This window comes from Capra hircus, chromosome 6 (genome assembly GCF_001704415.2).
Source record: "Capra hircus breed San Clemente chromosome 6, ASM170441v1, whole genome shotgun sequence".
In the NCBI taxonomy this organism is placed as follows: Eukaryota; Metazoa; Chordata; class Mammalia; order Artiodactyla; family Bovidae; genus Capra; species Capra hircus.
This window is the reverse complement of record NC_030813.1, coordinates 34,394,125-34,407,420: the sequence shown is the minus strand read 5'-3', so window position 1 is coordinate 34,407,420 and position 13,296 is coordinate 34,394,125. Positions and strand designations below refer to the sequence as shown.

The 13,296-nt window shown below is 39.2% G+C and overlaps 1 protein-coding gene across 3 annotated transcripts in view; it reads left to right on the top strand.

Moving 5' to 3' along the window:
- The window catches only part of CCSER1 (coiled-coil serine rich protein 1), a 1,465,340-nt gene that overhangs the window by 617,263 nt on the left and 834,781 nt on the right, over positions 1-13,296 (top strand). The gene's annotated exons all lie outside the window — the stretch shown is intronic.

Below are 13,296 nucleotides of genomic sequence, written 5' to 3'. Positions count from 1 at the left end.
CAATTTGATCTCTGGTTCCTCTGCCTGTTCTAAAACCAGCTTGGACATCTGGAACTTCATGGTTGACATATTGCTGAAGCCTGGCTTGGAGAATTTTGAGCATTACTTTACTAGCATGTGAGATGAGTGCAATTGTCCAGGAGTTTGATCATTCTTTGGCATTGCTTTTCTTTGGGATTGGAGGGAAAACTGAGCTTTTCCAGTCCTGAAGCCACTGCTGAGTTTTCCAAATTTGTTGGCATATTGAGTGCAGCACTTTCACAGCATCATCTTTCAGGATTTGAAATAGCTCTACTGGAATTCCATCACCTCCACTTGCTTTGTTCATAGTGATTCTTTCTAAGGCCCACTTGACTTCACATTCCAGGATGTCTTGCTCTAGATGAGTGATCACACCATTGTGATTATCTTGGTCTTGAAGATCTTTTTTGTACACTTCTTCTGTGTATTCTTGCCACCTCTTCTTAATATCTTCTGCTTCTGTTAAGTCCATACCATTTCTGTCCTTTATCGAGCCCATCTTTGCATGAAATGTTCCCTTGGTATCTCTAATTTTCTTGAAGAGATCTCTAGTCTTTCCCATTCTGTTGTTTTCCTCTATTACTTTGCATTGATCGCTGAAGAAGGCTTTCTTATCTCTTCTTGCTATTCTTTGGAACTCTGCATTCAGATGCTTATATCTTTCCTTTTAGCCTCTGCCCTTTGCTTCTCTTCTTTTCTCAGCTATTTGTAAGGCCTTCCCAGACAGCCATTTTGCTTTTTAGCATTTCTTTTCCATGGGTATGGTCTTGATCCCTGTCTCCTGTACAATGTCACAAACCTCCGTCCATAGTTTATCAGATACTCTATCTCCAGATCTAGGCCCTTAAATCTATTTCTCACTTCCACTGTATAATCATAAGGGATTTGATTTAGGTCATACCTGAATGGTCTAGCAGTTTTCCCTACTTTTTTCTATTTACGTCTGAATTTAGCAATAAGGAGTTCATGACCTGAGCCACAGTCAGCTCCTGGTCTTGTTTTTTTGTTGACTGTATAGAACTTCTCCATCTTTGGCTGCAAAGAATATAATCACTCTGATTTCTGTGTTGACCATCTGGTGATGTCCATGTGTAGAGTAATTAGGTTAATAAAAGAAAGCATTCCATCTCTTTTCTTGGTCTATTTTGGAAGCACTCATACAACAGTTGGAGGAAGATATCCTGTTTGAGCTCAAGTGTTTATCAGGGTAAATGCTTTCCTTTGAATACTATCTTTAGAATGACATTCAGATTAAATGTTTTTTTAACCCTACCATATGACATAATGGCAAATGATATGTTACATATTTTACAAATCCCTGATAATTGCTTTCCCGTTAATATCTCTACCTGTGTTATTGAGTTCAATGTCAGATGAGAAGTTGGCTATCAATAGGGAAGGTACCATAGTAAGATCTACTAGATTAAAGGTAGTAGAAAACTGGTAGCATCCTGGTGACCTTCCCAAGGACTCAAGAGAGGTAAATTATCTCCTTTGGAGATATAGCAATCAAAGATGACACTAAATTTTGTTTGGGATCAGATGCTTCTTTCCCATAATAAAACTGTATTTTTCAACACTCATTAGTGTTGGAGTACATACTTCAATTTAATTTTCAAAGAAAAACAGATCTGCTCTGAAAAATAGTAGAAGCTCTCATATACTTACTTATGACTCTCTTCCCCATACAGAGCAATTCACCTCATGCTAAATTTCTTGTGCTTACTATTTAAAACCCATTGCTATGGTGTTTTGTTTGGCTCAGTCTTTCAGAAATTAGGAAGGTTTTTGCAAACATTCATGTATCTTCTCTTAATCACTTGCAATATCTGGGCACTCTGTGCCTTTTTTTTTCCCCCAGATAGAACTGATTGATCAAAGATAAGTAAGGTTTCTCCAGGTCGACAAGGCACATGGATACCAGTTCACCACAGTCAACATTCCCTATTCACATCTGGCCATGACAGAATTTGAGTGAGTCCCTTTATAGAAAAAGATGTATATATAATTCACAAGCTTCCATATATACCACAAGTAACAACTCACAGATTTCCCAGTTTCCAGAGTCTAGGTTTTTATAATTGTGCAGACTGCTCTTACAGACATACATTTGGAAACAAAGGACAAACGTGAAACCTCATTGTTAATTGTGTTAGAACACGCATATGTGGTGAGACACATGCCATTATAGTGCTGTGGAGAGGCCACGGGATAATTAATTTCACGTGGGTGGGGATACTGTTTTATCAAATAGCAATAATGGAATCCTAATAGTGCAAGATAATTACGTGGGACTTCGTATGAGGAAAAAGGGAGTAGACTGCTCATCTGTTCATTAAAAGTTTTATGTTTTTGTGCAGGATAGCCAGGCTGACGTTGTTAACTGTGATGTACCCATTCCATCCTATCCTGCCTGTTTCCTCTGCCATTCTCCCTGATTTCTCTGATCTGCCTCCTCTCTTCCTATGTTGGCCTCAGTCAGAGACTCCACACCCAAAATGCCTTGGGGTCAGCAAATATTGCTATTCTTTAATAGGATGACACTGTTGACTTACTTGTATATACACAGTTATTAACAGCCTCAATCCATTCCTGAAACTAATCTTCTTGAAGCTGCATGTGTGCTAAGTTGCTTCGGTCATGTCCAACTCTTTGCAACTCCGTGGATTGTAGCCTACTAGGCTCCTCTGTGAGATTCTTCAGGCAAGCATACCAGATTGAGTTGCCATTTCCTACTTCAAGGGATCTTCCCAACCCAGGAACTGAACCACATCTTTTTTGTCTCCTGCATTGGCAAGCAGTTTCCTTATCACTGTGCCGCCTGGTGACCCCTCCATTAATAATACACTTGATCATGAGCCAGGCAGGTTCTTCTGGCCAGTCACTTTCATCACATTTTTGTTGTTGTTCTCACAGATTTTACTTATTTGTTTATTTGTTTATGGCTGTGCTAGGTCTTCATTTGGAGACGGCAATGGCACTCCACTCCAGTACTCTTGCCTGGAAAACCCCATGGATGGAGGAGCCTGGTAGGCTGCAGTCCATGGGGTTGCTAAGAGTCGGACACAACTGAGCGACTTCACTTTCACTTTTCACTTTTATGCATTGGAGAAGGAAATGGCAACCCGCTCCAGCATTCTTGCCTGGAGAATCCCAGGGATGGGGGAGCCTGGTGGGCTGCCGTCTATGGGGTCACACAGAGTCGGACACGACTGAAGCAGCTTAGCAGCAGCAGCAGCAGCAGGTCTTCATTGCTGCATGCAGACTTTCCCTCATTGCAGTATATGGCCTTCTCATTGCAGTGGCTTCTCTTGTTTCAGAACTCAGGCTCTAGGGCCTGTGAGCTTCAGTAGCTGTGACACATGGGCCTACGAGTTACAGCTCCCAGTCTCTAGAGGGTGGGCTCCATGGTTGTGATGCATGGACTCAGCTACCCAGCGGCATGTGGAATCTTCTTGGACCAGGATCAAACCTGCACCCCCTCCTTTGACATGTAGACTCTGAAGCACTGGATCACAAGGGAGTTCCATCACATATTTTTAAATTTATTTCTTCTTCAATAAGGCCTGCTGTCTACATTCTAATGCCTTTTAATCCAGAAAACATCTTTTCTTTGATTAGATAAATTAGAAACAGGTATTATTATCTTCCCTTATCCTCTCATCCTTATCCTATAGTCAACAGGAAAGGAACACATTCAACTCACCTTCTCATTAGATGTTGTTTCAAAAGTATGCCAAAAATATCCTCCATGCACTAGTTTCAAAGTCTGAAAACAGGAATAAACCATTGCTTTTTTGGCCCATTGACTGCTGCTTCTCTGTGACACTGCATTCCTGGCATATGTAAAGTGATTGGGTATCCAGTGCCTAGAATCAACAGTGGAACCAGCCTCTTTGAAGTCTAACCATCATTCCTGGTAGCTGACACAGAATGGAACTGAGGTTTTACATGTCTAATGGAACTGAGGTTTTACATGTTATTTGCCTCATCTAAACAACAAACAAAACAAAAATACAAACTCAATCATCAGCAAGCAGAATTAGCACCTCACTCAGCCTTGCTCATCAGAGGAAAAAACAAACAAAAACTCAGCACAAATCTCACTCCATAGGAAGCTTACACAAACCACTGGACCAAACTTAGGAGAGCAGAAAACAAAAAGAAGAAAGAATCTATCCATGAAGGCTGAGAATATGAGACCTCAAACACAATAAATTTAAAAACAAAATAACAAAAAGGCAGAGAAGTACTACACAAATGAAGGAACAAACTGGAAACACAGAAGTCCAAATAAGTGAAGAAGAAATAGGCAAAATACCTGAAAGAATTCAGAATAATGTTAGTAAAGATGGTCAAAAACCTTGAAAACAAAATAGAGAAAATGCAAGAATCAATTAACAAAGACCTAGAAGAATTAAGGAATAGATATGCACAAACAGCACAATTTCATGAACAGTATGAAAAGGTAAAAAGATAGGACACTGAAAGATGAACTCCCCAGGTAGGTAGGTACCCAATATGCTACTGGAGATCAGTGGAGAAATAACTCCAGAGAGAATGAAGACAGGAGCCTAAGCAGAAGCAACACCCAGTTGTGGGTGTGACTGGTGATGGAAGTAAAGTCTGATGCTGTAAAGAGCAATATTCCGCAGGAACCTGGAATGGTTAGGTTCGTGAATCAAGGCAAATTGGAAGTGGTCAAACAGGAGATGGCAAGAGTGAATGTCAACATTCTAGGAATCAGCGACTAAAATGGACTGGAATGGGTGAATTTAACTCAGATGATCAGTATATCTATTATTGTGGGAAAAAATCCCTTAGAAGAAATGGAGTAGCCATCATAGTCAACAAAAGAGTCAGAAATGCAGTACTTGGATGCAATCTCAAAAACAACATAATGATCTCTGTTTGTTTCCAAGGCAAACCATTCAATATCACAGTAATCCAACTCTATGCCTCGACCAGTAATGCTGAAGAAGCTGAAATTGAACAGTTCTGTGAAGACCTACAGGGCCTTCTTGAACTAACACTCAGAAAAGATATCCTTTTCATCATAGGGGACTGGAATGCAAATGTAGGAAGTAAACAGATACCTGGATTAACAAGCAAATTTGGCCTTGGAGTACAGAATGAAGCAGGGCAAAGTCTTAACAGAGTTTTACCAAGAGAATGCACTGGTCAAAGCAAACATCCTCTTCCAAAAACACAAGAGAAGACTCTACACATGGATATCACCATATGGTCAATACAAAATCAGATTGATTATATTCTTTGCAGCTAAAGATGGAGAAGTTCTGTACAGTCAGCAAAAACAACCAGGAGCTGACTGTGGCTCAGATCATGAACTCCTTATTGCCAAGTTCAGACTTAAATTGAAGAAAGTAGGGAAAACCACTAGAAGATACAGGTATGACTTGAATCAAATGCCTTACAATTATACAGTGGAAGTGACAAACAGATTCAAGCAATTAGATCTGATAGACAGTGTGCTTGAAGAACTATGGACAGATGTTCGTGACATTGTACAGGAGGCAGTGATCAAGAGCATACCCAAGAAAAAGAATTGCAAAAAGTCAAAATGGTTGTCTGAGGAGGCCTTACAAATAGCTGAGAAAAGAAGAGAAGCTAAAGGCAAAGGAGAAAAGAAAAGATATACCCATTTGAGTGCAGAGTTCCAAAGAATAGTAAGGAGAGATAAGAAAGCCTTCCTCAGTGATCAATGCAAAAAAATAGAGGAAAACAATAGAATAGGAAAGTCTAGAGATCTCTTCAAGAAAATTAGAGATAGCAAGGGAATATTTCATGTAAAAATGGGCACAATAAAGGGCAGAAATGCTATGGACCTAACAGAAGCAGAAGATGCTAAAAAGAGGTTGCAAGAATACACAGAAGAACTGTACAAAAAAATCTTCACGACCCAGATAATCACGATAGTGTGATCACCAACCTAGAGCCAGACATTCCGGAATGAGAAGTCAAGTAGGCCTTAGAAAGTATCACTACAGACAAAGCTAGTAGAGGTAATGTAATTAAAGTTGAGCTATTTCAAATCCTAAAAGATAAATCTGTGAAAGTGCTGCACTCTATATGCTAGCAAATTGGAAAAACTCAGCAGTGGCCACAGGACTGGAAAAGGTCAGTTTTCATTCCAATCCCAAAGAAAGGCAATGGCAAAGACCGCTCAAACTACTGCACAATTGCACTCATCTCACACACGAGGAAAGTTATGCTCCAAATTCTCCAAGCCAGATTTCAACAGTACATGAACCGTAAACGTCCTGATTTTCAAGCTTGATTTAGAAAAGGCAGAGGAACCAGAGAATAAAATGCCAACATTCATTGGATCATGAAAAAAAGCAAGAGAGTTCCAAAAAAATATTTACTTCTGCTTTATTGACTGGGCCAAAGCCTTTGACTGTGTAGATGACAACTGTGGAAAATTCTTCAAGAGATGGGAATATCAGGCCACCTGACATGCCTGTTGAGTAATCTGTATGGTCAGTAAGCAACAGTTAGAGCAGACTGGTTCCAAATAGAAAAAGGAGTACATCAAGGCTGTATATTGTCATCCTGGGTTCCAGTCCTGGCTCCACCGCTTACTAGTGTGTGACCTTGGAGAAGGGATCTAAAATTCTGAGACACAGTTTCTATAGCTGTAAAATACTTTGGCCACCTGATGTGAAGAGCTGATTCATTTGAAAAGACCGTGATGCTGGGAGAGATTGAGGGCAGGAGAGAAGAAGGGGACAACAGAGGATTAGATGGTTGGATTGCATCACTGACTCTATGGACTTGGGTTTGGTTGGACTCTCGAAGTTGGTGATGGACTAGGAGGCCTGGTGTGCTGTGGTTCATGGGGTCACAAAGAGTCGAACACGACTGCGCGACTGAACTGAACTGAACTGTTCATGGCATTTTCAAGGAAAAAATACTGAAGTGGTTTGCCATTCCCTTCTCCAGTGTACAATGTTTTGTCAGAAATCTTCACCATGACCCGTTTGTTTTGGATGGCCATATATGTCAGGGCTCATAGTTTCATTGAGTTAGACAAAGCTATGGTCCATGTGATCAGATTGAATAGTTTTCTGTGATTGTGGTTTTCAGTCTGTGTGCCCTCTGATCAAGATGGATAAGAGGCTTATGGAAGCTTCCTGCTGAGAGAGACTGAGAGGGAAACTGGGTCTTGTTCTGATGGGTGTTGCCATGCTCATTAAATCTTTAATCTAATTTTTTGTCTATGGGTTGGGCTGTGTTCCCTCCCTGTTATTTGACCTGGGGCCAAAGTATGGTGGAGGTAGTGAAGATAATGGTGCATCCTTCAAAAGGTACTATGCAGGTACTACTGTACTCAGTGCCCCAATCCTGCAGCAGGATACTTCCAACCCACACCTCCACCAGAGACTCCTGGAAATTCACAGGAAATTCTAGGCCAGTCCCTTGTGGGGTCAGTGCTCCTTTTTTCCTGGGTCCTGGTGTGCACAAGCTTCTCTTTGTGCCTCCAAGAGTCTGTTTCCCAGTCCTGTGTGAGTTCTGGGGGCTGTATGGTGGGTTTAATGGTGACCTCCTCCAAGAGGGCTTATGCCATACTCAGGTCTACTGCACACAGAGCCCCTGCCCCTCCACTGCTGACCTGTACCTCCTCAAAAGACACTCAAATACTGTTCTGTCTCAGTCTCTGTGGGGTCTCTGGGTCCTGGTGAACACAAGATATTTCGAGCCCTCCGAATGTCTCTGGCAGGTATGGGGTTTGATTCTAAAGGTGATTCCCCCCCCAACCATCTTTCTAGGGCTTCCACTTTGCCCTTGGGCATGGGGTATCTCCTCAATATTGTTCTAGCACTGTGCAGCCACTGCACCAGTGCCATGGAGCTGCTGTTCCAGCCCTGGAGGGACTAATTACAAGCACTGAAATTGAAACTGTGATCAAAATCTCCCCCAAAACAAAAGCCCAGGACCAGATGGCTTCACAGGAGAATTCTGTCAAACGTTTAGAGAAGAGCTAATGCCCATCCTTCTAAAACTCTTTCAAAAAATTGCAGAGGAAGGAACACTTCTAAACTCATTCTATGGGGCCAACATCACGCTGATACCAAAACCAAAGAGAACACAAAGAAAGAAAACTACAGGCCAATATCACTGATGAACATAGATGAAAAAAAGACCAACAAAATTTTAGCAAACAGAATTCACCAATACATCAAAAAGCTTGTACACCATCATCAAGTTGGATTTCTTCCAGGATTACAGGGATTCTTCAATATTCACAAATCAATCAGTGTGATATACCGTAATAACAAATTGAAAGATATCCATATGATAATCTCAATAGATGCAGAAAAAGCCTTTGACAAAATTCAGCACCCATTTATGATTAAAACTCTTTAAAAAAATGGGCATAGAAGGAACCTACCTCAACACAATAAAGACCATATTTATAAGCCTACAGGAAACATTATTCTCAATGATGAAAAACTGAAAGCATTCCCCCTGATTAGGAACAAGACAAGAGTGTCCACTTTCACTACTATTATTCAGCATAGTTCTGGAAGTCTAGCTATAGCAATCAGAGAAGAAAAAGAAATAAAAGGACTCCAGGTCAGAAAGGAAGAAATAAAGCTCTCACTGTTTGCAGATGACATGATACTATACACAGAAAAGCTTAAAGATAGTATCAGAAATTATTAGAGCTAATCAGTGATTTTAGCAAAGTTGCAGGATACAAAATCCTGGGGAGTGAGGTGGGAGGGGGGGTTCATGTTTGGGAACACATGTAAGAATTAAAGATTTTAAAATTAAAAAAAAATAAAAAACTAAAAAAATTAAAAAATAAAAAAATAAAATAAAAAGTTAAAAAAAAGATACAAAATCAATACACAGAAATGCATTTCTATATACTAACAATGAAAAATCAGAAAGGGAAATTAAGGAATTAATCCCATTCACCACTGCGACAAAAAGAAGTAAATACCTAGGAGTAAACTTACCTAAAGAGACAAAAGAACTGTACACAGAAAATTATAAGACACTGATGGAAGAAATCAAAGAAAACATAAACAGATGGAGAGAGAGATATTCCATGTTCCTGGGTAGGAAGAATCAACATTGTGAAAATGACTAGACTACCAAATGCAATCTATAAATTCAGTGCAATCCCTATCAAATTACCAATGGCATTTTTCATAGAACTAGAATAAAAAATTTCACGGTTCATATAGAAACACAAAAACCCCCGAATAGCCAAAGCAGGCTTGAGAAAGAAGAATGGAGCTGGAGGAATCGAGTTTCCTGACTTCAGATTATACTACAAAGCTACAGTCATCAAGATAGTATGGTTGTGGCACAAAACAGAAATATAGACCAATGGAAAAAGATAGAAAGCCCAGAAGTAAACCCGTGTACCTATGGGTACATTATTTTTGACAAAGGAATATACAATGGAGCAAAGACAACCTCTTTAATAAATGGTGTTGGGAAAAGTAGACAGCTACATGTAAAAGAATGAAATTTGACTATTTCCTAACACCATACACAAAGATAAACTCAAAATGCTTTAAATACCTAAGTGTAAGACCAGAAACTATAAAACTCTTAGAGGAAAATATAGGCAGAACACTCGATGACATAAATCAAAGCAAGATCCTCTGTGACCCACCTCCTAGAGTAACAGAAATAAAAATAAAAGTAAACAAGTGGGACCTGATTAAACTTAAAAGCTTTTGCGTGCCAAAGGAAACTATAAACAAGGTGAAAAGACAACCCTCAGAATGGGAGAAAATAATAGCAAATGAAACAACCAACAAAGGACTAATTTCCAAAATATACAAGTATCTCATACAACTCAATACCAGAAAAACAAACAACCCAATCAAAAAGTGGAAAAAGACCAAAACATATATTTCTTCAAAGAAGACATACAGAGGGCTAAAAAACATGAAAAGATGCTCAACATTTCTCATTATTACGGAAATGCAAATCAAATCTAAAATCACATAGCATCTCACACCAGTGAGACTGGCCATCATCAAAAGTCTACAAAAAGTAAATCCTGGAAAAGGCATGAAGAAAAGGGAATGCTCTTATACTGTTGGTGGGAATGTAAATTGATATAGCCACTATGGAAGACAGTATTGAGATTCCTTAAGAGACTAAGAATAAAACCACCTTATGACCCAGCAATTCCACTCCTAGGCATATACCCTAAGAAAACCAAAATTGAAAAAACACATGTACCCCATTGTTCATTGCAGCACTATTTACAATAGCTAGAACTGGAAGCAACCTAGATGTCCATTGACAAATGAATGGATAAAGGAGTGTTGTACATATACGTAATGGAATATCACTCAGCCATTTTAAAAAGGAACACATTTGAGTCAGTTCTGATGAGGTGGATGAACCTAGAACCTATTATACTGAGTGAAATGAGTCAGAAAGAGAAAGTTAAATATTGTATTCTAATGCACATATATGGAATCTAGAATAACGGTCTGTCAGTCAGTCAGTTCAGTCTCTTAGTCATGTCCGACTCTTAGCGACCCCATGAACTGCAGCACGCCAGGCCTCCCTGTCCATCACCAACTCCCGGAGTTCACTCAAACTCACGTCCATCGAGTCAGTGATGCCATCCAGCCATCTCATCCTTTGCCGTCCCTTTGTCCTCCTGCCCCTAATCCCTCCCAGCATCAGACTTTTCCAATGAGTCAACTGTTCACATGAGGTGGCCAAAGTACTGGAGTTTCAGTGTTAGCATCATTCCTTCCAAAGGAACACCCAGGGCTGATCTCCTTCAGAATGGACTGGTTGGATCTCCTTGCAGTCCAAGGGACTCTCAAGAGTCTTCTCCAACACCACAGTTCAAAAGCATCAATTCTTCTGCGCTCAGCCTTCTTCACAGTCCAACTCTCACATCCATACGTGACCACTGGAAAAACCATAGCCTTGACTAGATGGACCTTAGTCGGCAAAGTAATGTCTCTGCTTTTGAATATGCTATCTAGGTTGGTCATAACTTTCCTTCCAAGAAGTAAGCGTCTTTTAATTTCATGGCTGCATAAAAATGGTGCTGTAGAATTTATTTATAGGGTGGCAATGGGGAAACAGAATAGAGAATCCACTTATGGACATGGGGTGAGGGGAGCAGATGGTGAAATGTATGGAAAGAGTTACATGGAAACTTACATTACCGTATTTAAAATAGATAGCCAACGGGAATTTGCTGTATGGCTCAGGAAACTCAAACAGGGGCTCTGTATCAACTTAGAGGGGTGGGGTGGGGAGGAAGATGGGAGTGAGTTTCAAAAGGCAGGGGACATATGTATAACTATGGCTGATTCATGTTGAGGTTTGACAGAAAACAAAAAAATTCTGTAAACCAATTATTCTTCAATATAAACATAAATTAAAAAGAAAAAATATATGTGGCTCTTTCAAAACTCATGGTCAAAGAATGTTACTCTGATCAGGGGATATTTTATCAGAGATTTAAATGAGAAAAACGAGAAAGCTATCATCTCTCTATGGAAAGAGACTTGAAGACAAGCGCAAAAGTCATGAAGCAAGAGACTCTTTGACCTTTTAGGATTAGCAAGAGTGTCACTATGTCCGGAACAGACTGAATGACTGTACAGGTAATACAATATCAAGTCAGAGAGAAACCAGATCACGAAAGTCCTTATAGGCTGTGGTAAGGACTTGGAATCTTACTTTGTATGAGATAGGAAACAACTGAAGTGTTCTGGGAAAAAAGAATGACATAATCAGACTTTATTTTAAAACTATTACTCTGATTTCCATGTAGATGTAGGCATCAAAAGGACAGGGTAGAAGAAGAAAGGCAAAGCTCTTAGAGGTGAGAGATAAGTGGTTAAATGTTAAGTGGATAAGCACTGGTGAGATTTTAGACACGTTTTGAATCTGAGTCATCAGAATTTGTTAATAGATAGTATGTGTGATATCAAAACAAAGAACAGTATGATAGATTATTCCTTTTTCTAAGATTATCTACATTTTCCTATTTTTACCTCTTTTGCTATCCTTCTGATGTTGCAAATAGTAGGCATCTTATGTAGAGATTAACGGAGTCTTCTCTGTTGTGTGCACACCCCAGGTGTATCTTCTTCCTCTCATAAAGACATAGGTCATCTAGGGTTAGAACCCCCTACCCTTCACTGCCCCCAGCAGGGTATCCCTTTGAAGATCTCATCTCCAAATATGGTTACATTCTGATGTACTGGGAGTTGAAACTCCAGTCTGAAAATTTTCAGGGGACACAATTCAGTCCATAACAGACAGACTGAAGACTGCTATATTAAATCTTTCCCTGACTCAAGGGAAAGAAGAAAAAATTGCACCCCTTGTTGGGGAAATGACAAAGCTTTGGAGCAATTTTTAATGTACCATATAAATATGTGATATTCCTTTATGAATCTAGTTACCAATGCTATTAAATTCTGAATCATTTGTGAGGGAGTTTTTATTTGAGAGAATGAAATAGGAAGGAAATAAGAGATTTTCCTTAAATGTTTCCCTATATTCATTAGTGCACTTATTTGAGTATATTGTCCAATGCTATTTTAATTTCTATTAAATTTGAAAACTTCATTTAAATGTGATCATATTGGAATTAACTTACAGTCCTTAAAATCTTGTAGTTAAGAATATTAAAGAATTATGGCTAGAAAAGTATTTTACTTAAAGTCTTAATTATAAACACTGAGAGTAAAATTGAAATGCTAGAACTTGTCAATATTAATACAAGCTAAAAATAACAGCATACTCCATCCTATCCGAACCCCATCTTGCACATTCTTTCTTAAGTTTAAATTTAAGTGAGTTGAATTTCTTCATTTTTGCATGGGTTACTGCCTTAGATTTCTCCTATTGTTTTTGAGTTCTCCAGAATAGGAGGAAAGAATTCAGGTACAGAATGTGAAACACTTTTGACTTTTATGTACATAAAAAGGAGGATATTGAATTATTGTTGGCAAAATCCTAAAGCCAATAAAAGCCTTCAAATTTGGGAAGAAAAAAAAACTTCATGCTTTTCTTGGGGGGAAAAAAAAAGAATTTTAAGAAATTAAGTTATTATGACCTCAACCTTGGTTTGGGGATCCATTTCAGAGTGGATTCCCATCACTGAAATATTTGTTCACGGTGTCAGCAAAATACCAGGACTATTTTACTTGGAAACAGTTGGCCTCAATAGTGGGCTCTGTTCCTCAATACCCATTGGTCCCAAGTGTCTAGAAACCTTGGTTTGAGGTAACAGGTGGC